Source organism: Oncorhynchus keta, chromosome 14 (assembly GCF_023373465.1).
Source record: "Oncorhynchus keta strain PuntledgeMale-10-30-2019 chromosome 14, Oket_V2, whole genome shotgun sequence".
NCBI lineage: Eukaryota > Metazoa > Chordata > Actinopteri > Salmoniformes > Salmonidae > Oncorhynchus > Oncorhynchus keta.
The window spans coordinates 13,108,191-13,117,098 of NC_068434.1; positions in this window are offsets into that span (position 1 = coordinate 13,108,191).

Consider the following 8,908-nt stretch of genomic DNA (forward strand, 5'->3'; position numbering starts at 1 on the left):
GGAGAGGACCGTAACAGAGAGGAGAGGACCTAACAGAGAGGAGAGGACCTAACAGAGAGGAGAGGACCCAACAGAGAGGAGAGGACCCAACAGAGAGGAGAGGACCGTAACAGAGAGGAGAGGACCCAACAGAGAGGAGAGGACCGTAACAGAGAGGAGAGGACCCAACAGAGAGGAGAGGACCCAACAGAGAGTAGAGGACCCAACAGAGAGGAGAGGACCCAACAGAGAGGAGAGGACCCAACAGAGAGGAGAAGACCCAACAGAGAGGAGAGGACCCAACAGAGAGAGGACCCAACAGAGAGAGGACCCAACAGAGAGGAGAGGACCGTAACAGAGAGGAGAGGACCCAACAGAGAGGAGAGGACCCAAGAGAGAGGAGAGGACCGTAACAGAGAGGAGAGGACCCAACAGAGAGGAGAGGACCCAAGAGAGAGGAGAGGACCGTAACAGAGAGGAGAGGACCCAACAGAGAGGAGAGGACCGTAACAGAGAGGAGAGGACCCAACAGAGAGGAGAGGACCCAACAGAGAGGAGAAGACCCAACAGAGAGGAGAGGACCCAAGAGAGAGGAGAGGACCGTAACAGAGAGGAGAGGACCGTAACAGAGAGGAGAGGACCTAACAGAGAGGAGAGGACCTAACAGAGAGGAGAGGACCCAACAGAGAGGAGAGGACCGTAACAGAGAGGAGAGGACCCAACAGAGAGGAGAGGACCGTAACAGAGAGGAGAGGACCCAACAGAGAGGAGAGGACCCAACAGAGAGTAGAGGACCTAACAGAGAGGAGAGGACCGCAACAGAGAGGACTGCAACAGAGAGGAGAGGACCACAACAGAGAGGAGAGGACCTAACAGAGAGCAGAGGACCTAACAGAGAGGAGAGGACCCAACAGAGAGGAGAGGACCGTAACAGAGAGGAGAGGACCCAACAGAGAGGAGAGGACCGTAACAGAGAGGAGAGGACCCAACAGAGAGGAGAGGACCCAACAGAGAGTAGAGGACCTAACAGAGAGGAGAGGACCGCAACAGAGAGGACTGCAACAGAGAGGACCACAACAGAGAGGACTGCAACAGAAGACTTCAGGGGAAGTTAAGCTTTTCACACAGTGGAGTGAATCACCCACAGCTAGCTCTCTCTCTCTACTCTCTGTCTGTCTCTACCTTCTCTCTCTATATATCTACTCTCTCTGTCTGACTGTCTCTACCTTCTCTCTCTCTCTCTCTCTCTCTCTCTCTCTCGGTCTCTGTCTCTTGGACTGTCTGTCTCTCTCGCTCTCTTTCTGTCTCTCACTCGCTCTCTACTTTCTACCCTCCCTCTTACTACCTCTCTCTCTCCCAGTCTCTACTCGGTGTCCCTCTCTTCACCCCATACGAATTATAGTCAAACCAGCTTATTTAATCACCAACTATATGAGGCAGACAGTGCATCAACTCCTCATGTAAATTATTCAATATTTGCATTGCTTTATTGTAATAAATCTTTGGCACATCTATGAGCCAATTCCAATTTAATCTTCAGAATAATTGTCAATTCATGCACGGGTATAAATTCCATTCATCCTCCACACAGTGCGATTTGTTGGAAAGCCTGTGTTTTGGTGAACTGTTTTCTAAATGTGCCATCGCATTGTGCCATCGCATTGTGCCCTGCCATTGTGTGTTTCCGTTTTTTCATGCAAGAGCTCTTCAGCGCAGAGCCAGGTTATTTTGTGTAGAAATTGGGTCATTCATTTTATATGTCACAGATTTATAATGTGTTCTGATGCACTTTTATAATTGTGTTTCAGTGCCTCAGTCTGAGTGTTTCATCTAGAAACGATGTGCCCTTGTCTGGTTTGGTCTGGTTCCCCACGGCAAAAAGTTCTCTTTAACATAGCTGTTCTCTGGTGTGCTCTATAAGGTCTCAAAAGAACAACGTTTGCCTCTGCATCACCACTGGCCCCCCCCACACACCCACACCCACACCCACACCCACATTCAGGTGATAAAGAGAGACAGACTAATTGGCTTTCTAGCTGACTGACCCTAAATGCAGGAGAAAGCGAGTTGAGATGAAATGAGGTGGACTGTCTGGGCCGTGGCCACCCCGAGACGATGAAAGCCCAGGAGAGAACAAGAGGCATTTGCATAGACAAAATGGCCACTGACACACACTGACACACACTGACACACACAGGCGAGTAGCAGAGGAACCGTGAGTTGAAAACGTCCTCTTTCACCGCTGCCAAGATTGAAGGAAGTCTTGGAGCCTCTCTGCGGGCCCTCAACCTGTCAGTCCTGTGACGAGAGCGAGGGAGATTTTGTTTGGTGGGTTAATAGAGAAAAGCACATTGAAGAGGAGGTTATAGAAGCCACATGCCCCAAATGAAAAACAGCAGGAACTTAATTGAAGCAGGTAGGAACTAAAGTGCCAGCGTTTTATTTTCCACAGAGGCAGCGACACAGATTTAATGAAATCACCGAGTCGGTGGGTCATAATTATCACGAGATGGATGGCTGCTCACTGTTGCAATGCATCTCGGGTGCCACAAAGGCCGCGAATAAATATCCTCTAGCTGGCGGTACAGGATTCTGCCTCAGCTGTTGCCGACTCCCGCCAAAATGAAAACTGTGGCGCGTATCAGGGTGTGAGAGCAGCTGTGGTGGAATCCAAAACAGAACAGGGAAGAACAGGAAATCCTAGAGTTCCATGAAGTATGGGCCTGCAACGATGTTGATAAAGTGCTGTTAATGTGCACGTGGGATGAAGGCCTGCAACGATGTTGATAAAGTGCTGTTAATGTGCACGTGGGATGAAGGCCTGCAACGATGTTGATAAAGTGCTGTTAATGTGCACGTGGGATGAAGGCCTGCAACGATGTTGATAAAGTGCTGTTAATGTGCACGTGGGATGAAGGCCTGCACACAATGTAGAGTTATAAAATATATATATATATATTACCTTTATTTAACTAGGCAAGTCAGTTAAGAACAAACATATTTTTCATGACGGCCTAGGAACAGTGCCTTGTTCAGGTGCAGAACAACAGATTTCTACTAGTCCAACGCCCTAACCACTAGGCTACCTACCGCCCCCAGAGTACAGCAGGACTGTGACTAGCAGCACTTTCACATAAATAAAAGAGCCTGCAGGCACTACAGCTGTGACTTGTGCAGGTGTAGAGGGTCTTCATCCATCGTTGTTCCACTGGAGCTCAAGGATGTGTCTTGGGAGGCTTTCATCTGTGAACCACCACTGTCTGCTGTATAGATTTACACATAATGGACAATCCTCTCTAGCAGGAAATCAACACTGAATATGGCTCAGTTCCATGCCTCTATTGTTCCATCTCGTGAAACACACTTGTAGGCTGCATAGAGACAATAAATGATGAGTAATACAGATGTCAACAGGTATAATACATCATTTAGCTGTGAGCATGAATAAACCTCCATAATACTTTACATAGTACTTGGAAAGTTGTACATGTTTTGATGTAAATAACATTTGACTGCATCATCATCATATCAATGTATTTGAGTGGTTTCATGTGAATATATTGTGTTCTATTATCTATCTGTCCAATGTGTTCTGGTCTGGTCTTAATGATGACTACGTCTCAAATGGTACCCCATTCCCTCTGTAGTGCACACCACTCTGGTCAAAGGCAGTTCACCATAGGGGATAGGGTGCCATTTGAGACACATCAAGCCTCCATAATGGTCTGCTCTTGGCCTGTATAACTGGTCTAAACCAGGAGCAGCCTCTCTTCCCCCTCACACCTTCAGCAAAGCACCCCGCCGAAATAATCACAGCGCAAACGAGCCTGCTGTCACCCACATACTCCCCCTGTAGGAACTGCAGCCGCAGCGCCACAATCCACATCACTCCCTCTATCGCTAGGATTTCATTTCCAATTCCAGAAACACACTATCGTATAAAAGACCCGCCGTCGTTTATTATTGTGAATCGTGTTTATGAACATCATTGTTTCTTTTTAAGGAAACGTAACGGGTAATGGGCTTTCTCTCTCCTTTTTCACATAGGGAATAATATGAGTATTCATTTGCCATTACGTGTCCTTTGTATTGCTGTAGCAAAGCATCTTGTGAAAGGCAGTCTGGGAGATGGGGATATTACACATATTACACTCAAGAGCTGCGGCAGGCAGCCTAAGCCTCATCTCTCTGGGAAATTGCCTCAGATGAAGGAGATGCTCAAGTCTGATGCTGTTTGATCAACAAGTCCGTTTGCCCTCATCCAAGCAAACACAATACAAACTCTCACCTACTCTAAACATGGCCTGGGCTACTGCAGTAGAAGTCCCATTTGGACGACGAAGATAATAATAAAAAGATGGAAGAGAGACTGGGAGTATTCTCGAACCCTGACACTGGAGGACCTTCGGGACAATGGTTGATACTTTGTGATAGTACAGTACACCAGGGTTCAAAAATATTTGGTCCGTGGCTGGTTTTATTTGATCCCTCAAGTTTTCTGAGCAAATATAAATAAATAAATAAATATAAAAAATACATATATAATATATACACATATATATACATACATATATATTTACACACATATATATACATACACACATATATACATATATATATACACATATATATACATACATATATATACACACATATATATACATACACACATATATATAAATATATATATACACACATATATATATATACACACACATATACACACACAAATATATATACATATATATACACATACATATATATATATACATATACGTATATATATACATATATATTAGATATGTCTTTTTTAATAAATATTTTTTTATTTTTGCTCAGAAAACTTGAGGGATATATATATATGTAACATTTTCATTGTTGGACATAAAAGACTGTAAAAACACCAGGAAATGAGCGCCAAGTGATTTTTATTTTAATAAATTTAATAAATCTGTCCCCAAGTGTTTGGGCTTCTTGCAGTCAATATGCAGTCTACAAATGATTTGTTATTACAAACTGGGTGGTTCGAGCCCTGAATGGTGATAGCAGTCCGTATACCACGGGTATGACAAAACATGTATTTTTACTTCTCTAACTACGTTGGTAACCAGGTTATGATAGCAATAAGGCACCTTGGGGACAACAGCTAGGGGCTGTATCAAGGCACTTTGCGTTCTGTTGTGCATAAGAACAGCCCTTAACAGTGGAATAAACCCAGACACGGCTGATTGTTTATAAACACCAGTGGTATAAACCCAGACACGGCTGATTGTTTATAAACACCAGTGGTATAAACCCAGACACGGCTGATTGTTTATAAACACCAGTGGTATAAACCCAGACACGGCTGATTGTTTATTTATAAACCCAGACACGGCTGATTGTTTATAAACACCAGTGGTATAAACCCAGACACGGCTGATTGTTTATAAACACCAGTGGTATAAACCCAGACACGGCTGATTGTTTATAAACACCAGTGGTATAAACCCAGACACGGCTGATTGTTTATAAACACCAGTGGTATAAACCCAGACACGGCTGATTGTTTATAAACACCAGTGGTATAAACCCAGACACGGCTGATTGTTTATAAACACCAGTGGTATAAACCCAGACACGGCTGATTGTTTATAAACACCAGTGGAATAAACCCAGACACGGCTGATTGTTTATAAACACCAGTGGTATAAACCCAGACACGGCTGATTGTTTATAAACACCAGTGGAATAAACCCAGACACGGCTGATTGTTTATAAACACGGCTGTAAACTGCAGACATCGCCTATCCCATTGTTTGCCCATTAACCTCTTCCTATATCCCTTCACAGTAGGTTTGCATGAAGTATGTGCACGTCTCTCTCCCCTTGGCAGGCACTGCTATCTCCTTGTGCCAGCATGTCTCTCTTGGGGTTACTGTAGAGGGCATCGCTGTTGGGCCGCTGTGTGGGGGGGGGCATGGTTACTGGGCACACACTGACCTTCCCTGTGTTTGAGGGGCGTTGGCACAGCCTGACACCATAATCACTGGTGCCTTGGAAGCAGGTCCAAGTTGTAATCGCACTGCCCAGGAACCGCAATTTAACAGACGGTTCTATCCAAAATGACTTACAGTCATGTGTGCATACATTTGTTGTATGGGTTGGCCTCAGCGTTGCAAGAGCCATTCTCTACCAACTGAGCCACAGAGAACCACTACATGTATCTGGATAGGTCTAATTGGCTTCTGAAGACTGCAGCTTCTCCACTGATGATTGTGTTCTAGAAACTGCTCACACAGTAATGACAATGCTTTGGGTTTCACGTCATTTGGAAACGGTATTGTACACTGTGTTAAGGGATCTACTGAGCAGGAGAATAGAACCTTTATGTTGATTTGTAGGATGAACAACCAGATCATCATTATTATTATTGAATAATACAATATTGTGCCATTAAACAGTAGCTGTGGTTTATATGTCCTTAGAGAGAACCTTGGGATGAGACCAAGTTTGATTTAATTATGTTGTTCTTTTTCCAATAAGATTTGAAAAGGATGACAGATTCTATGAGGGGGCTTTGTGAAATTACAAATCAGTGATTTACTGATACTAGCAAGGGCAATGTGTGGGTTTGTTTTATTTAAAATGATCTCATTGTTTCCATGCACCTGCAACAAGATAGCTCAGATGTGTGTGCCTTTCTGGAATTTTTAAATACAATCAAAAAGCTCCTCTCTGACAGAGCGAACCATGGAGAATCAACCTCCCGGCAACAGCACAGCCCAACACTCAGTCTTCAGTGCGTCGGTGAGATATATACCAAAGTGTCAAACGTAACAAATGCAATTTCACAGAGGCAGAGATGAGCATTAAAGGTTTGTGCATTTCAATGGCCGCCTCCCTCAAAAGTAAACATCCCCATTTATCTCTGCAATGCCTCTGCTGTCTTTATTCACCATAGTCCACACCAAACTCTTTATTCCCTGTGACGCCAGGGGCCTTTCTAGGTTCAACCCTGGCCTCTTTTTAGGCCAAAAAAGTAGTTAAGGATGCAGAGGACACGAGAGGAGTGAAAAGCAGAAGAGAGAGAGAGAGAGAGAGAAAGAGAGATTGCCATCGAGGGGCTACGGAGTGGGGATGTCACTATGGTTCACTACAGGCCTCTGAGCTGTGAGGTCTGATGTAATAAACGAGGGCAATGCAATAAGAAGATTTACGGAGGACATTTAGGAGGGGTGACAGGCACGACAGAGCACAGAGAGAGAGCACCAGCACAGTATGGATCCATGTCCACTCTTATTGTGACAAACGACAGCGTGACAAGAGATATTCAGAGGCTGGGCGTCAAAAGATGTTAGTGACACCAATCATCAATGGGTGTATAAGTATAAGCCAGGGAGAGCCTGTCCTATAGATAGCAGGCTAGGAGCAGACAAAACCTGCGGTTCACTGACACAACACTGAAATAGGGAGCTCAAAAACCCCACTGTTCTCCCTATCTCCACTGAGTGTACAAAACATTTAAGAGACTTACTCTTTCACGACACAGACTGACCAGGTGAATCCAGGTGAAAGCTATGATCCCTTATTGATGTGACTTGTTAAATTCACTTCAATCCGAGTAGATGAAGGGGAGGAGAGAGGTTAAAAAATGATTTTTAAGCCTTTGAGACAATTGAGACATGGATTGTATGTGTCACTCAGAGGGGAAGACAAAATATTTAAGTGCCTTTGAACGGCGCATGGTAGTAGGTGCCAGACACGCCGGTTTGTGTCAAGAACTGCAACGCTGTTGGGTTTTTTCTTGCTCAACAGTTTCCCGTGTATATCAAGAATGGTCCACCACCCAAAGAACATCCAGCCAACTTGACACAACTGTAGGAACGACTGGAGTCAACATGGGCCTTTCAACACTTTGTAGAGTCCATGACCCGACAAATTGAGGCTGTTCTGAGGGCACACTGGAGCGCAACACAGTATTAGGAAGGTGTTCTTAATGTTTTGTACACTCATGTATTTAATGACATACTTGGAGAGAGAGACACACACTTCCTCACACAAACAGAACAGGCTCACGTTGCAATTGGAAACACTCTGAAATACTCACACAGCTGGGATTGGTTGGTTGGAATGATGTCACAGAGTGTCAGTGATGTCACGGAGTGCTTTTACCAGGCGGGTTGAGTCCAGTTTCATATACACTGAGAATACAAAACATTACGAACACCTTGCCAATATATATATCTTTTTTGTTGTTGCCCTCAGAACAGCGTTAATACGTTGGGGCATGGACTCTACAAGGTGTCGAAAGCTTTCCACAGGATTACTCGCCCATGTTGACTCCAATGTTTCCCACAGTTGTGTCAAGTTGGCAGGATGTCCATTGGAGGGTTCAAAAGGCACTTTCAACCTTTAGTCACCCTCAATGGCACACACACAATCAAGGCTTACAAATCCTTCTTTAACCCGTCTCCTCCCCTTCATCTGCTCGGATCGAAGTGGATTTAACAGGTGACATCAATAAGGGATCATAGCTTCCACCTGGTCAGTCCGTCATGAAAGAGCCAGCTTCGTCTCATAGTCTAGACATAACATAGTAAAAGTAAATCCGGGACACTCTAATTAGTATATGTTACGTTTGGTATAAGAGAGACATAAGAGAGATGGTTACTTCAGGCAAAAGTGAAAGTAGGGTAGTTGATCAGGGTAGATGGGTGGGTGTATAATGAGAAGGTTTAGCAACACAAAAGGTTGTGAGTTCAAATCTCATCACTGACAATTTTATCAACTTTTCAACCACTTGCTACTTAGCATGTTAGCTAACCCTTCCCGCAACCTTAACCCTTTAACCTAACTCCTAATCTTAACCTTTAGCCTAGCTAACGAGCTAAAATTGGTAACATATCATAGCACTGCTGGCAGGATACCACCCTGCATACCACTGCTG